Here is a 14,487-nt window from a genome sequence, read left to right on the forward strand (position 1 = left end):
TTTTGCAGCCTACCTGCTGAATTTGTAAACAACATTGATCAGTCTGGCGTAGCTTTTACAAATGGCTGCAGTTTCTAAAAATGACAGATCATTACAATAAAGTTGTAGGGGCAGGAGGTTTGCTAATATGGATCATGCCCTTGAGACAAACTCAGATAGATTCTGAACAACATCATTGATTTCCCATGCATCAAGTGGACCAACAGCACTTAGATGAACAACACAGAACCTTACAATGGGGAGAGACTGAAAAAACGTGTTGAAAAGGACATACTGGAACAAACCACAGCCACTGGGACAAAGACAGCATATAAACCTTTTGTGATTAAACAGAAACTGCTTCACTCTTTGTGTTTTATAGCACCGGCTCTGTGACAAGCGTCTAGCCCACTGTGCTTCTGCTGAATTCTCTTCTCTGCATATCAACTCCTTAATCTTTGAATGTGGCATTTTAATACTGCGTGGTGTTGAAGCGCAAACTCATAACACCGTCTGCAAAGATACAAACGCTGATATTTTGGGTGTCTCTTTTCTGCTTGAAAGAGATTATTTGCTGAAGAAATACATTTTTTCAGGTTTTGATTCAGCATAGAAAATAGGACCAGACTAAGTTACAGACATATGGAATAGAATAGAATCAAATGGAATAAAATAGACCCTTTTTAAGTACAGTGTGTCTTCAACCTTCAACAGAGTTGACAAGTCTGAGAAGTAGGGCAGTGCAGTTTCCCTTGAATGCAGCCAAATGAACTGTAATTGCCTGGGGAGCTGAAAATCAGACTTGGGGGTACAGACAGGAAGGGAAAGCTCATTCAGTACTCTGATCAACAGTGATGACTGGCAGGTCATTGTTAACATTCAGAAAACAAACAACTCCTGCTTAAAGAGCCTCACTGCTCAACAGGACCAACAAACAATGAGCTGGAAGTCACCAGGAACCAGTGATATAACCATGTAGGAGTAACTAAGCGATGGGCAAGAGATTTAAGATTATTTTGATAATGGAAATGCTTTGGGCTTGTCACTAGAAACAGAAAAGGATGATAATAAAATTTACTTTGTGTGGATGTTCACAGAAATATAACAGTGCTTTGTTATTAGAGTTTAACAGTGCATATAAGATTTAGCTTGTGATCATGTAAGTAGGTCAAAGACATGGTGGAAAAATTAATGTATGATGAATTCACAATTTGCTTTGTTTTCCTCATTCAGCTTCATGTATTTTATCTGGGTTGTAAAAGAAAAGCTCCTTTCCTATACCGTCAGCCCCTCCCACATCATTTCCACAAGGCTAAACCAGGCATATTCACTTTAAAGTGGCATCAAGTGATTTTTTTTGGCCACTTGGGGACAGCACAACAGGCTGTAAACACAACACTGACAACAGCACCTTAAAATGTTGATATGGCCAACACGTTGGCAAACAGTTACCTATAACACCTCCAGTAGACACACAGCAACATTTGCATTCATTTGGAGTGATATTTTCTGAATGCAAGTCCAACATCCTTTAAGTTCTGTTTTCGTCTCCAATTCCTGAAAAAAATAACTATTTAGCTAAATGCTCCTCTGTGTTCACCAGCTAGCCGCTAACTTTGTCTGTCTGCTGTTTGGTGCTGGGCAGGTAGCGAGTTTGTCAGAGCTTTATCAATGAAAACAGCTGCCTGATGCGGGTGAAGATGAGGTTGATGAGAGTGAACCTAGTAAAGTAAAGATATGGTCCATAAAACCAAAACCATGAGCTGAAAGATGCTAAAATGCTCCATAGAGCAGAGTCAGGTGATAATTCTCTGTGGGTTCGTCACTTTGAGCGACACCTTTTGCAGTACACAGTAATGTAGTCACTTTTTTCCATTGTTAATAAACAAATATGGGTTAGTGCAGCTTCAAGCTGGTGTCAGAAATGCTGTTGTATTGTTTTACTGTACAGTAATATGTGAAACAGGACAAATCTTTGGAAGAAACATTGCAAAATGTAACCACTTAATGAGGTGAAAAAACAATTTGTATTGAATGTAGAAAAACAATCCTCAGAGAGAATACTGACTTGTTTGTTTTTTCCTCTCAAGCAGTGGGGTCCAAGGATGCTGATATTGGTCAGTCAGCAGGTCCATTTGTTGAATTGTCCATTTTTATCCAGTAGTCTGGTTTAGAGGAAAATGTCTTCACAAGTACCAGATAGATTTAATTTATGGGTATGCACGGTCCACACAGGATGATTTCCAATGATCATGGTGACCTACTGACTTTTCCTCTACCTCCACCCTTGAGCCAAAGGTTCCACTTGTACACCTCTCAAAATCTAATGGGCAATTTAATGTAATTTACTGAACTTTTTCCAGCCAGCAAGTGTCATCAGGTGCCCCAGTTAAGTAGATGGTTGTTGGCATGGAAGGCATGCACTGACCTCTTCAGAATATTTTGTGTCTGTGATACTTTAACCATTTAATATGCAAATAAACCCGAAAGCTGTGTTGATGGAACTGTCTCTCCTGAGCACTGTATTTGTTGACCTGCTGGGGGAAGTGCGAAAACCTGCTGCATTTGTTTCGCTTAGTGAGGAGGTGTGTATGTAGTGCCGTTTGGGAAGGATATTGAGGCAGACTGTGTTTGAGTTCATTTACCTTCATTAATGCGCTGAACACTTGAGGGGGGCGCTATTCTACATAAATTTTAGATGTGGCTGAAAAGCTACACGGACCATAAGGACTTCCCAATTGCCAGATACCTATTAGTGCTTGACAAAAAAAACTAACAAAAGAAGAATTTTTATCATCATTTATCAGCAGATCTGCAGTGCTACATTCGGCTTCCAGTGAGCTGAACCTCCCACTCCAAGTCCAGCAGCAGCTCTTTCCAGCTAGTTGCCTTCCTCCTACCCACACAAGCAAGCTTAGCTCTCTCTCTGTAGCCTTGGTGCAGAGACTAATGACTTCTGTAAATTACCTAAACACACACTGCCAATAATGGCAGTGTAAGCATTGCAAGAATGATTCACTGTAAGCTAAATCAATCTGAACAATACTGTTAGTGGGGCAAACTTTTCTACAGTAAGTCTACTTTTGTGCTGTACTGTTTTCCTCTGTGTTTGTCATTCATTGCTTGACAGTACATATAGTAGCAGTGGTCCTGAATGTTTGAGATACATCACCTTTGTTTATTAGGATTTTTTGAGTTTATATAAGACATATGCCGATTTCTGGCCGTTATGTTTCCCTAACCATAACTATGTGCTTTGTGTTGCCTAAAGATAACCATAAAACCATAATCATGCTTTAGTTGCTAGAAGCAGATTGTTGTTCATGTTTTTAATTACAATGAAAGATGTTGACACTAAACATTGAAGATATGTTCAATATACACATCATATCACATTATCACATCTCATGTTGATTAAGAAACAGAATTCAGCATTTATCCTATTCATCATTACATTTCCAATAAAACATCTTCACGTGCAAATTAGGTGAATTAAAATGTCACTTTTAGGAGGCAGGGTTGCTCTTTGACGGATGGACAGGCAGACTCTGGCAAAGGTAAGAAGCTTTGAAAAAGAAATGTGTACTTTTCCCACAGTGGATCTCATCACACTTCAGGATGTCCTCTGGAATCGTTTCAACAGGAACCTCCGTCACATTCTCATCTTCTCCAAGATAAATTGGCTGCCAGCAAGCTGGTCTGGATCATTCGGGTCTAAATGAAGAGTGAGACAGAATAGACGGCCTTGTCAATTTGTTCCCAATATCCTTCCTCACGGTGCTCCCCGAACTGCCCACTTCAATCCTCTACACTATTAAAAGCATCTCAATCCATGCAGAAAGAAGTGGAGCTATTAAAGCAAAGTCAAGTCAAGACATTCAGCTTTAATTATTAGCATATAAAAATTAAAACCCTGATGTCCTGTACCAGTGATGTCAGGTGAGAGTAATTTATTCAGTGCGAGGGGGGTGACTTATTATGCAGCAAACTGTGATGCGTGGTTTACTACACAGTGGCTTTGGCATTTACCTGTCAGGAGACTTTCCATTTCATTCAGATAAATGCTCCTGCAGCTCCTCCAACACCCTGTCTTCATCACTTTACTCTCCTTTTGGAGACTTTATGGCAGTTTAGCAAATGGAGGCAGCACCCAGACAAGGTTTAGAGCGGGAGAAATAATGCCATTTCACCAACAACAACTGATATAAATGCTGACAACGTAATTTAAAGGCTTGTATAACCTTTGACAAAGCAGTTTGGTAAGACAACTGGTCCCCAAATAGCTTTGCTGACATTAGGAAAAACAATCTGCATTTACCTTGATTTGTGTAAACCCATTTTGGTGGATAAACCGCCTGTACCAAGAGATTAATGAGTTAATCCAAGCCATTCTCTTGTCCTCTCTGTGAATAAAGGAAGTAAATAATCATGGATGTGGGTGTCATTATGTACTTGGGGTCTTTAGTCTGCCTGGATGCTGAGTAAAATGAGAGAACTTTATCTCAATTGTGGCTGATAAACACAAAACTGTTTGTGGAAATAAGGAAAAATGCCTCAATGAATCAGACCCGAGAAGACTTTTGTATTACAGAGTGTATCAGTTGCCCACTTACAGTAGCCACTTAGCCCAGTAATACTTCATCATAATGTGTTGTACATTTTTAACAAATGATGTCATCTCTTTGTTGTCCGTTGTGAAACTACAATTACATAACTAAACTGAAAATGCAGATCAGCAATTGCATTTTGTTTTCATGTGTGAAAAAAGTGATGATATACTTCAAAACTGAATGCAAAATATACGTACAATAGCCGCCAATATTAAAATTTCCATTTCACATTTAATTTTCCTCCCCTCTATAATACAACCCTGTCAACCAGATACTTTAGGATTTTAGTTTATTACCATAATCGCATGATCCCATGATGAAACGGAAATGAGAATTCGAATAGCCAATTGACATCTCATTTTCATGTTTTTGTTTCACAAGAGTGTCAATAATCTAATTCAGCACCATTTACATGATTACTTTTGCATGGCTGTTTATCTACCCTGCCAAAATTGAAATACAAATGAAATTCTTCCTTTGCATTTTTATTTTCAAACAGGCTTGTAAATCAAACTGTAGGTGGAGATGGGAAGAAATGGCTGTTCAGTTCTTGTTTATCCCAGTCAACTAAGCCTGGGAAGCTCTACATGAACTGACGCAAAGAGCCAAACAAGCCGAAAGATCAGAGGAGAGAATACAAGGAAGACAATGACAGTGGGCAATGTTCATTTTGACACCCATTTTTGGATTTAGTCTCAGTTTAGGCTTTTGTCAGCATGAATATGATGAGAGATTAAATCTGTGGTCACACGAGTCTACTCAGTGTCATTTTAAATTAGTCACATTAGTCATATGCTCTTCATAATACACTACACACTCAGAAATCTACTTAATACGAAGAATACTATCAATCTGAACAAACCAAGTTTGTCCCATGATGGGATCACAGTTTGAGCGGCTTAAAACTATAACTAGAGTGAATGATCAAAGACAAAACAGGAACAAAACCAGAATGTTACAACTTACGCAATATGTAGCTATTCTGCAATGCACATTAACACTATTAAAAATTTTAAAAATAATTCAACTTTTGAGAGGACACATCTTCCTATTATTCAACTTGGAAAGTGGAAGTTAGTTAGCCATGCTTGAAACATTAGGCCTGACAGATATGTCAGTTTTTAATGCAGGATATTTAACACCTGCAGGGAGCCGATCAAATGCTCCATACATCGAATACATTTGTGTGTTAAAAACTATATTACTATTTCCTAAAGACATTACTATAATGTCAAATCCTTGTGCAGCGTTTAAAATACACTATTTTTAGCCACTAGCTAGCTAATATTCACACAAGAACTTCACCTAGCTTCTTAGTTTAGAAGTACTTAGACATGAAAATTGGTACAGTCTATGTGTTGATCTGGGCCAATTCCACAGTGTCTTTTTTTAATGCCTTCAAGCTATTCTTCATATCTTTAACATAGTTTGTAGGAAATGTTGCAAAAAGGTCAACAAACAGCAAGTATATAGGCCTCATTTGGTTATATTACCATATTGTAATGCGGAGGCAACCAACCCCCCTTGTTCCCGTGGTCTGGCGAACCCTCGTCAGTCCCCGCTGTGGATGACTGGATCATGTGTGAATCCATGGTTCTACTTGTCCATTTGATTGTGGGTGATGTGAATTGGGTTCCTCTGTCAGCAATAATGTTGTCTGGTATGCCCTAGACCCGAAAGACATGATGGAATAGGGCTTGTGCTGTCTCCATGGCTGTAGGGAGACCCTTTAAGGGAACCAAACGACAGGACTTAGAGAAACGATCAATGATTACCAGTATAGCCGTGAAACTATTTGAGAGGGGGCAGTTCAGTGACGAAGTCTATGGACAAGTGTGACCAGGGATGTTGTGGAGTTGGCAGTGGTTGGAGGAGGCCCAAGGGCAACTCCTTAGGGGTCTTGGATTGTGCACAGACATGGCAAGATTTAACATAGGTTGCAATGTCCTTAGTCATTGATGGCCACCAGAAGGAGTTTTGTAACAGGCGGAGGGTATTGGAAATTCCAGGGTGACCTGAGTTTAGAGATGTGTGGACCCACTGCATGACTCGTAGACAAAGAGCTTGTGGTACATAATATTTGTTTGGGGGACAGTTGGCAGGTGGTGGTTCTTGTTGAAGGGCCCGTTGGATCTCTTCCATTAGGTCCCAAGTGACTGGAGCTATAATAACTGATGGAGGGAGAATAGACTCAGGTGAGATACTTTCAGTATCATGTCGTCTGGACAGGGCGTCAGCCTTACTGTTCTTGCTGCCTGGTCTGTAGGTGACTGTAAACTGGAAGCGAGTGAAGAAAAGGGACCAACAAGCTTAATGCGGATTCAGACGTTTAGCACTCTTAATGTACTCCAGGTTTTTATGATCTGTGATGACTTGAAAAAGATGAATAGCCCCCTCAAGCCAATGTCCCCACTCTTCAATGGCTGCCTTCATCGTTCGCAAAGCCTAGAAACCTCTCTAATTCCATTATTGTAGTAGGTTGGGGCCATTCAGTGACTGCTTGATCCTTGGATTCATCCACCTTAACACCTTGATGGCTGATTTTATATCCCAAGAAGGTTGTTTGTTTCACATGGAACTCGCACTTTTCAGCCTTGACATACAACTGGTTCTCCAAAAGACAGGTGAACACTGACTTGACATGACTAATGTGGTCGGCTTCAGACTTGGAATATATTAGAATGTCATCTATGCAGGCCACTACATACTGGTTCAGGAGATCATGAAAAATCTTATTGATGAAGGACTGAAAGACTGCAGGTGCATTAGCCAGTCCATAGGGCATGACCTGATAGTGCCCCCTAGTGGTGAGGAAGGTCATCCCCTTCACGAATTCTGATCAAGTTGTAAGCACTTCTGAGATCAAGTTTTGTATAGATGTTGGCTTCACTTAGCTGTTCTAGGGCTGCAGGAACCAGTGGAAGGGGGTAACGGTAAACGGGTCACGTTACCTGTGACATTATTCAGTCCTCTGTAGTCAATACATGGGCATAAGCCTCCATGCTTCTTTTCTACAAAGAAAAACCCTTCAGCAGCTGGAGATGTCGAGGGGCGGATAAACCCAAAGTCCATGGCCTCTTCTATATACTCCTCCATAGCCTGAGTTTCATTACGTGATAGAGGATACACTTTTGCTTTTAGGGGGCATAGCATTGGGCAACAGGTCAATGGCGCAGTCCTATGGTTGATGAGGTGGAAGTTGTGTGGCTTTAGCTTTACTAAACACTTCCGTCATGTCATTATAACAGGCTGGAATCTTCGTGGTGTGCTTGGTGTCTTGGCTTTCAACGCTTGTAGTGAGAGATGGTTGGGTTACGGTGGAGTGTATGCAATGGGCTAGGCAAAATTCAGACCAATGAATCAGCTCACCATAATGCCAGGAGATAACTGGATCATGGATAGACAACCAGGGAAAGCCAAGGATGATTTCATGTTTGGGTGAGTCAGTGACATAGAAAGATATGGCCTCTTGATGGAACAATTCAATATAAAGTATAAGGGGTTGTGACTGTTGGGTGATTCCATCTCCTATGGGTGCATCATTAACAGCACTGATCTTGATAGGTGGTGCGGATGGTTGAGTCAGAATGTTGAATTTAGCGATGAGGTCTTTATGGATAAGGTTCAGGGCTGCTCTGGAGTTGATCAGCACTGTTGAAGCAATAGAAATATTTTCAGTAGACAGCCGAACAGGAAGGGTAAGTGACTTGATAGGGAGGAGAGAAAATTGTTCAATATTTAATCGGATAGTATTCTTATTGGTTTTCCAGGCCTTGTAAGGGCATTCCATACTGTGGTGGCCTGCTTTACCGCAGTAATAGCAGAGGTTGAGCTGCCACCGTCGAGTTCTCTCCTCCTCAGAGAGTCTGGAGAACCCCAGTTGCATCGGCTCCTGACTTGGCCTCAACACGGTGAAGTTGATGTGTGGTAGGAGCGCTTGACTGTGACCATCGAGCCGATCTCCTCTTGGGAGGCATTTCTCATTAAATTATCAATTCTGATTGAAAGTGTCACAAACTCAGAAAATGAAGAATTCTAACCCTTGCAGGCCAATTCGGTTTGTAGATCAGCACTGAGACTTTGTTGAAACACAGCCTTCAATGAAACATCGTTCTACCCACTCTGAGCCGCGAGCATTCTGAATTCAATGGCATACTCTGCAGCGGTATGGTTACCCTGAGAGATTTTAAGTAGTTGTGCTGATATATCCCTGCCCCCAGCAGGATATTCAAACACATCTCGTAGCTGATGAATAAAGTAATCATAGAAAGTTATAAACATCAAATCAACCTCCCAAACCACTGCAGCCCAATCGATCACTTTCCCAGAGAGTAGTGTCATCATAAAAGCACATTTTGTCCCCATCTGAATTAAACTTGTCCTTCTGGTTATCAAAAAAACTCTCCACCTGGCGAATAAACCCTCTGCACTGTTCAGCAGAACCATCAAACTTATCAGGCATAGCAAAGCTTACCGTTTGCAGCGTAGGTAGCGATTGAATGTAGTGGGTCAGATATTCGTTGGCAGACTGGAGCTTGTCGAGCTGTTCCTGGTATCCTTTAAGCATTTCACTTTGATAAGCAAATGCCACTTGAAGCTCAGAAACTTCTGCTGGATTCATCGTTGGTGAAGTATTCTGTAATGGAAGCTGTGTTGGAATCCGTGTGCTGAAGTTTATTAAGAACAGTCCAAAAGGAGCGTAAAGCCAGGCAAAAGGTCAAAACCACAAAAACAGTCCAAAGGCAAACAGGTAAAGGGGTAATCCAAAGGCAGGTGAGATGGCAAGGCAAGATGGTCAAACACAAAAGCAATCCAAACAGGCAGCCAAGTCAAAAATGGAAATCCAATAATCAGTAAATCAGAGAAAGCAGGCAAATGGTCATACACAAGGTGAACAGATAGTAGATACAAAACGCTCGGTAAGGCAGTAGAACTGGCAATACTTCGCAAGGCCTGTTTGGTCATGGCATGCTTAAAATGGCTACCAAACAGGAAGTGACTGTAGAGTGAGCAGAGGGAGTGGCACACAGTCAGAATTCAGGCGAGGGCTCCCTCTGCTGGTGTGGCATTACACATATTCCTAGTTGCTGGTATGGTTCACCATGACTGGATCCAAAAGCACGACTAGCACAGAGGGAGTTGAAGTAGTTAGTTTCAGTTTATTGTAAAATACAATGAGTAACCAGGAGTGTGGAGGTAATCGTTGTGAGCTGGTGGACTGAGTGAAAACAGCAGGCTGGCAAGAGACTGGTGACAACAGGCAGGCGGAGCGAGGACAGTGGGCTGAGGTCGAGATGTGGAGATCTGAGGTGAGGTCTTCCTGGAAAGCCGGCAAGTAACTTGGAGGCAGGTGAGAGGAACGAACCTGAACACAGGGAATCAGAGAGGTAGTCAGGGTTTCAGATAACATGAAGGTAATTTTTTTGAGTGTGGTAAGTCAGAGGCTGAGGCGTAATACCACTTGCATAAACAAACAATCTGGCAAAGACTGGTGAGAGGAGCCGGCTAGATATACTGCCAGGTGTTGATTGCTGGATGGAGAGCAGGTGAGCAGTAGCAGATGAGTAGCAGGTGTCTTAGTCTCTGATCGGAAGTTCACTGGAGGCCGCGCCCTGCAGCACACACACACGCATGCAGACAAACACAAGAGGGGAACCAACAGGGGACAAACAGACAGAGACGCTAGGAATGGTACAGCTGTACCATGACAGTAGCGGATATCACACTTGAGTGGCTTGGGTTTGCAGTTTTGGGATGGCTGATTCAAATAAACAGCCACTGTAATTTTCATGTCCCCAATATCTCTGTCACCTTTGCTGTAGACCCCTCACCGCTGGAAAAGGCTACAATGTGCAGGAAATTTCAGCTTTAAACTGAGAGGGAAAAAAAAAACATTTCAGTGTAGGCAGCATCCACCCAGGGATCCTCACTCATTAAAACCCACTTGTACTCTGGTGACGTTTTATTTTCAAGGGCCACTTCACCCAAATTAAAGTTAAAAAAACACATCTTAACTTTATCTACGCTATCTAGCCATGAAGATATTTTTGCACAGGTTTTAAGACATCTGTCTCCCGAGATATGCCTCCATCCCAGTGCAATGAAGGTGAATGAAATTCCATTTGTGATGCTCATAGCATTGAAAGACAACATTTTAAAAATTCAACAGCAACTTCTCTTTCCAGAAACAGTGTCCCGTTTACTCTGGATAATACACAGAGCACACAGTTATTTATCATAGGGAGTATTTCTTCAGTACAAACTGTTCTGTGAATAATCCAGATTAAAATGTTAGAAAATGCTTTAATGTTAAATTACCAAAGTTTTTTCAGTTTTTGTACCCTGGTCCTGAAGAAACAATATGAACTAGCGAACTAGGTGGAATGGGAAACTACACCTAAAAATCACTGTGCTATGGATGAATGACTCATCTGCTACAATAGTTCCAACTATAAACTTTTCTGCTTCATTTATAGTGAATTAATTTTATTTTAAAATTCATATCCATGGGCAATATAATTCAAACATCACCTTTGTATTATTCAAACCCTGCACGCAGCATGATGCACTGGACACAATGGACTGCATGGTGCACATGAATGATTTTAATGTTCTTAGTGTTTAATGTTCTTACTTAGAGGTGTTCAAAATTATGTAGTAGGCAGTTTGACTCGCGCATATCTGTTTAATTAGGCTATTAAGCTATCAAGCAATCAATGGCAGCCATCCAAACCAATCACTTTACATTCATCTTAAATCCTCATTTATTTCCAACAAACACTTAGAAACAATTACCCCATTTAAATGTGAGTGGAAAGTAATGGACAACAATGGACTCAGTGAGTACAACAACAATGGGCTATTTTCTCAGTGTGGAATATTTCATTGGTCGTTTTTTAGTGTACAATCACTGAATCACAAAAGGGGCTAATCTGGTAGAGTACATTTGAACGGCCATCCACATGGAACTGTGTTTAAAAGTGAAATGAGTGACTGTGAATCTGTGGTCTATGGGTGAACCCATCTGTGTAATGACGTACATGTTTCCACTAGATGGCCCTTGCACCCAGCTGTGCTGCCTCTTCAGGAGTCAAGTTTCATTAGCACTAGATCTGATTGCTACTTAATTCTTGCCCCAGAAAAGGAAAACAACTGACAATAACATGTAACTTTTCCATTAAGTGACCTAGACACCATATTTAAACTTAAAAGCAGATTGTCTAATTAAAAAAATCTGTAATTACAGGTCCAGTCTTTACAACGTAGATTTATCTATTCTATAGTGATATTTCTCATTATTATGTAAAAGTATGTTGCACAGGGGATGCTTTTTATCCTGCTTCATACATGAAAGCACCACAAACTACGTAGTAAGTCAGAAATAGCCACCTTCATTGAAAAACAACAACAGTGTTATGCAGAGTACAATATGTTCTCCCCATTTGAGGAAGTGGTTTGCTCACTAGACTGTGTCACATGCAATCCCCATTTGATGCTTGATATTAAAATCATTTCACTAAGCAACTGCAATTGTCTGCCCAAATGAACAATGGCCTGTGCAATGGTTGGAGCCAAGAAAGTCTCTTTGTATGATGGAAGATGTCAGTCACTATCTCATGTTGGACATAAACTGCCCTCTCCGCAATGATGGATTCCCTCCCAAGGCCTCTCAAAACATCTCAGAGCTGAAAAAGCTGCGTTTTTTTCCCCCTCACAAGTCAGCCTGTGGACTCTCGCTCACAATATTACAAGGTTTCTTTTGTTTCTTCTGGCAGTATGGTCGCCTGGGATCCATCCACACTGGCCCACATGGATACTGGGTGTCAGAGGGCTGCTCAACCTTGACATGGCTTCAAGGCATAAGCTGAGCTGCACTGGTAGAGCTGGTACCTTGGTGATTTATGGGCCGGAGACGATGATAAAATAACGTGGAGACCTGGATATTTTTCTAAAGGAAACAGTATAAAGCTCAGTGAGTGAGAGAGGGAGGATAGTTAGGTGGGGGTGTTTTGTCTAAAACCAAAAAGTCATTGACTGGAGGGCAGGGCGTGAATGGGAGTGTGCGCAGGTGGTGTATGTGGGCTGTCCGGCCATCAGCCTGGCTGGGTCAGTTTACCTCTCTGTCGCCACACACTGACCCTTTAATATGGGATATACCTCCTCTCCTTTCACCCCAGCTTTTATGGCCCCATGTAAATCTCTCTCCGGTAACACAAGCTTGTCAGTCCTCCTCTAGCCCCTTTCTTTTCAACACATTTATCCTCATGGAGAATTCAAAGAGGCACTGCGGCAGGGAGGTGGTATGTGGGCCTACTCGACTTGAAATAGATTGAAAAAGGCCAAGGGATGATCAAAAAGGAGAAAGTCCAGAGCGAAACCTTAGACATGGGAACGGCTGGACACTCGAGAGGGCAAGAAAGCCCCACTAAGATGAAAGGCAGTCGTCCATCAATAAGTCATTAAAGCAGACAGAAATGTAGACCCAGAAACACGAACACTGACAATCACGGTCGTCTCTGCTCCAAGTGTGAGCTAGCATGAAGGCGTGTTGGGGGATTGCAAGGTGAGACTGATGCTTGCTCTGAAATTTATAAAAGATTATATGAAAACTGAGAATGAGTCAAATGAGGAAGTGATGAGCACCATCTGGTGGATTTAGTTTTATGGCCTTAAATGCCTTTTAGTCACTCTGCGTGTGATGAGGAAAAAACATACAAGCTCCAGGGGGTTTTTTTTATTAGTAATCAGGCTCTACTGCAACAGTAGAAAGTCGGTGTGAGTTAGTCACTAACTGCTTGGACAGGATTCCCTTTTACAACATGATGCTCGGCAATAAAATACCACCCAGAGCAATCTGTCAGCTTTACATCTTCAAGGATGTTTGTGCTATATTTATAGAAAGAGAGAAATACATGGATGGATAAGCAAACAAAAACACCTGACAACAACAGACAGTTTTCTCCAGCTGGTGAAGGCATACAGTATGTTGTTTGTTGATGTGTATGCATTTGTGTATGTGTTTGCGTGACCCTGTGAAGGAAAAGTGAGGCAGCAACCTTTAAGGGGCTATAATTTTATAACTGGCGGTCCAAACAAGCATCTCTGACCCTGATCTGTCTTATTTAAGCAGTAAGAGATATAATTGGCTGACAGGGGTCATACCAGCACTTATTCATGTTGCAAATGTCACATGTTGAAACTAGGAAGAGAGAAGCATAAAACAAAATTTACTAGGCAGTAAATTCAGCTGCTTTAGCGGGTATAGTGACAGCACAATGTTGGGTTTTATGGCATAAAATCTGTGCACTGGAAGAGTAAAACTGTAACAAAGGCGCAGCAGTTGCTACTATAAGCATATTTCATGATGTTTCAAACCTGATATGATTGGATTTTACCTGTTGTTTCAGTAACAATGTGTGATATTAACACTAGGATGCCTTAATAATTTAAATAGTGTTGTAGCTGCTGAGTGTTGTTCATATTACTTTTCCAAATTACTTTGTATTTTCTCATTGTGACTGCCGTGAGGTGTTATGCATCACTTCAGAATTACAGAGAAATAACTGCACTCAAAAGGCCTGTGCACCGAATCCTAATCATCTGATAGACTTCAGCTCTAAGCCAAGTAACGATTTGGAATAGCTTTGTTGCACTGACTGTGTAAAAGCAATCCGGACCAAACAAAGTCATTGTATAAATGTCTCCCCCTTTCAGCCATTAGTTGTGGGTCACTTAAACTACTACTATCAGGCCTTTCATTGCTCTGTGCTTGTTAGGGCTTTAATGACTTGAAATTCCCTAAGTAAACACAGATTCAGAGAAGAAGTCACAAAGCTCTCCTTTCACTCTTTCATTGCGGGGTCAGATTTGTTTGTTTGGTTGAAGGGTTCTTACCATT

At 41.3% G+C, this 14,487-nt stretch overlaps 1 long non-coding RNA gene across 1 annotated transcript; it reads right to left on the reverse strand.

Annotated features, from left to right (window-relative positions):
• Window positions 1-2,764: 2,764 nt before the first annotated feature.
• Window positions 2,765-10,180, reverse strand: LOC122886032. The gene is made up of 2 exons (XR_006380230.1): window positions 9,064-10,180; window positions 2,765-3,693 (listed from the first exon to the last, which is right to left on the reverse strand). It is a non-coding gene; the product is annotated as an uncharacterized LOC122886032 (long non-coding RNA).
• Between the last annotated feature and the right edge of the window lie 4,307 nt (window positions 10,181-14,487).

Source organism: Siniperca chuatsi, linkage group LG12, assembly GCF_020085105.1.
Source record: "Siniperca chuatsi isolate FFG_IHB_CAS linkage group LG12, ASM2008510v1, whole genome shotgun sequence".
Classification (NCBI taxonomy): Eukaryota; Metazoa; Chordata; class Actinopteri; order Centrarchiformes; family Sinipercidae; genus Siniperca; species Siniperca chuatsi.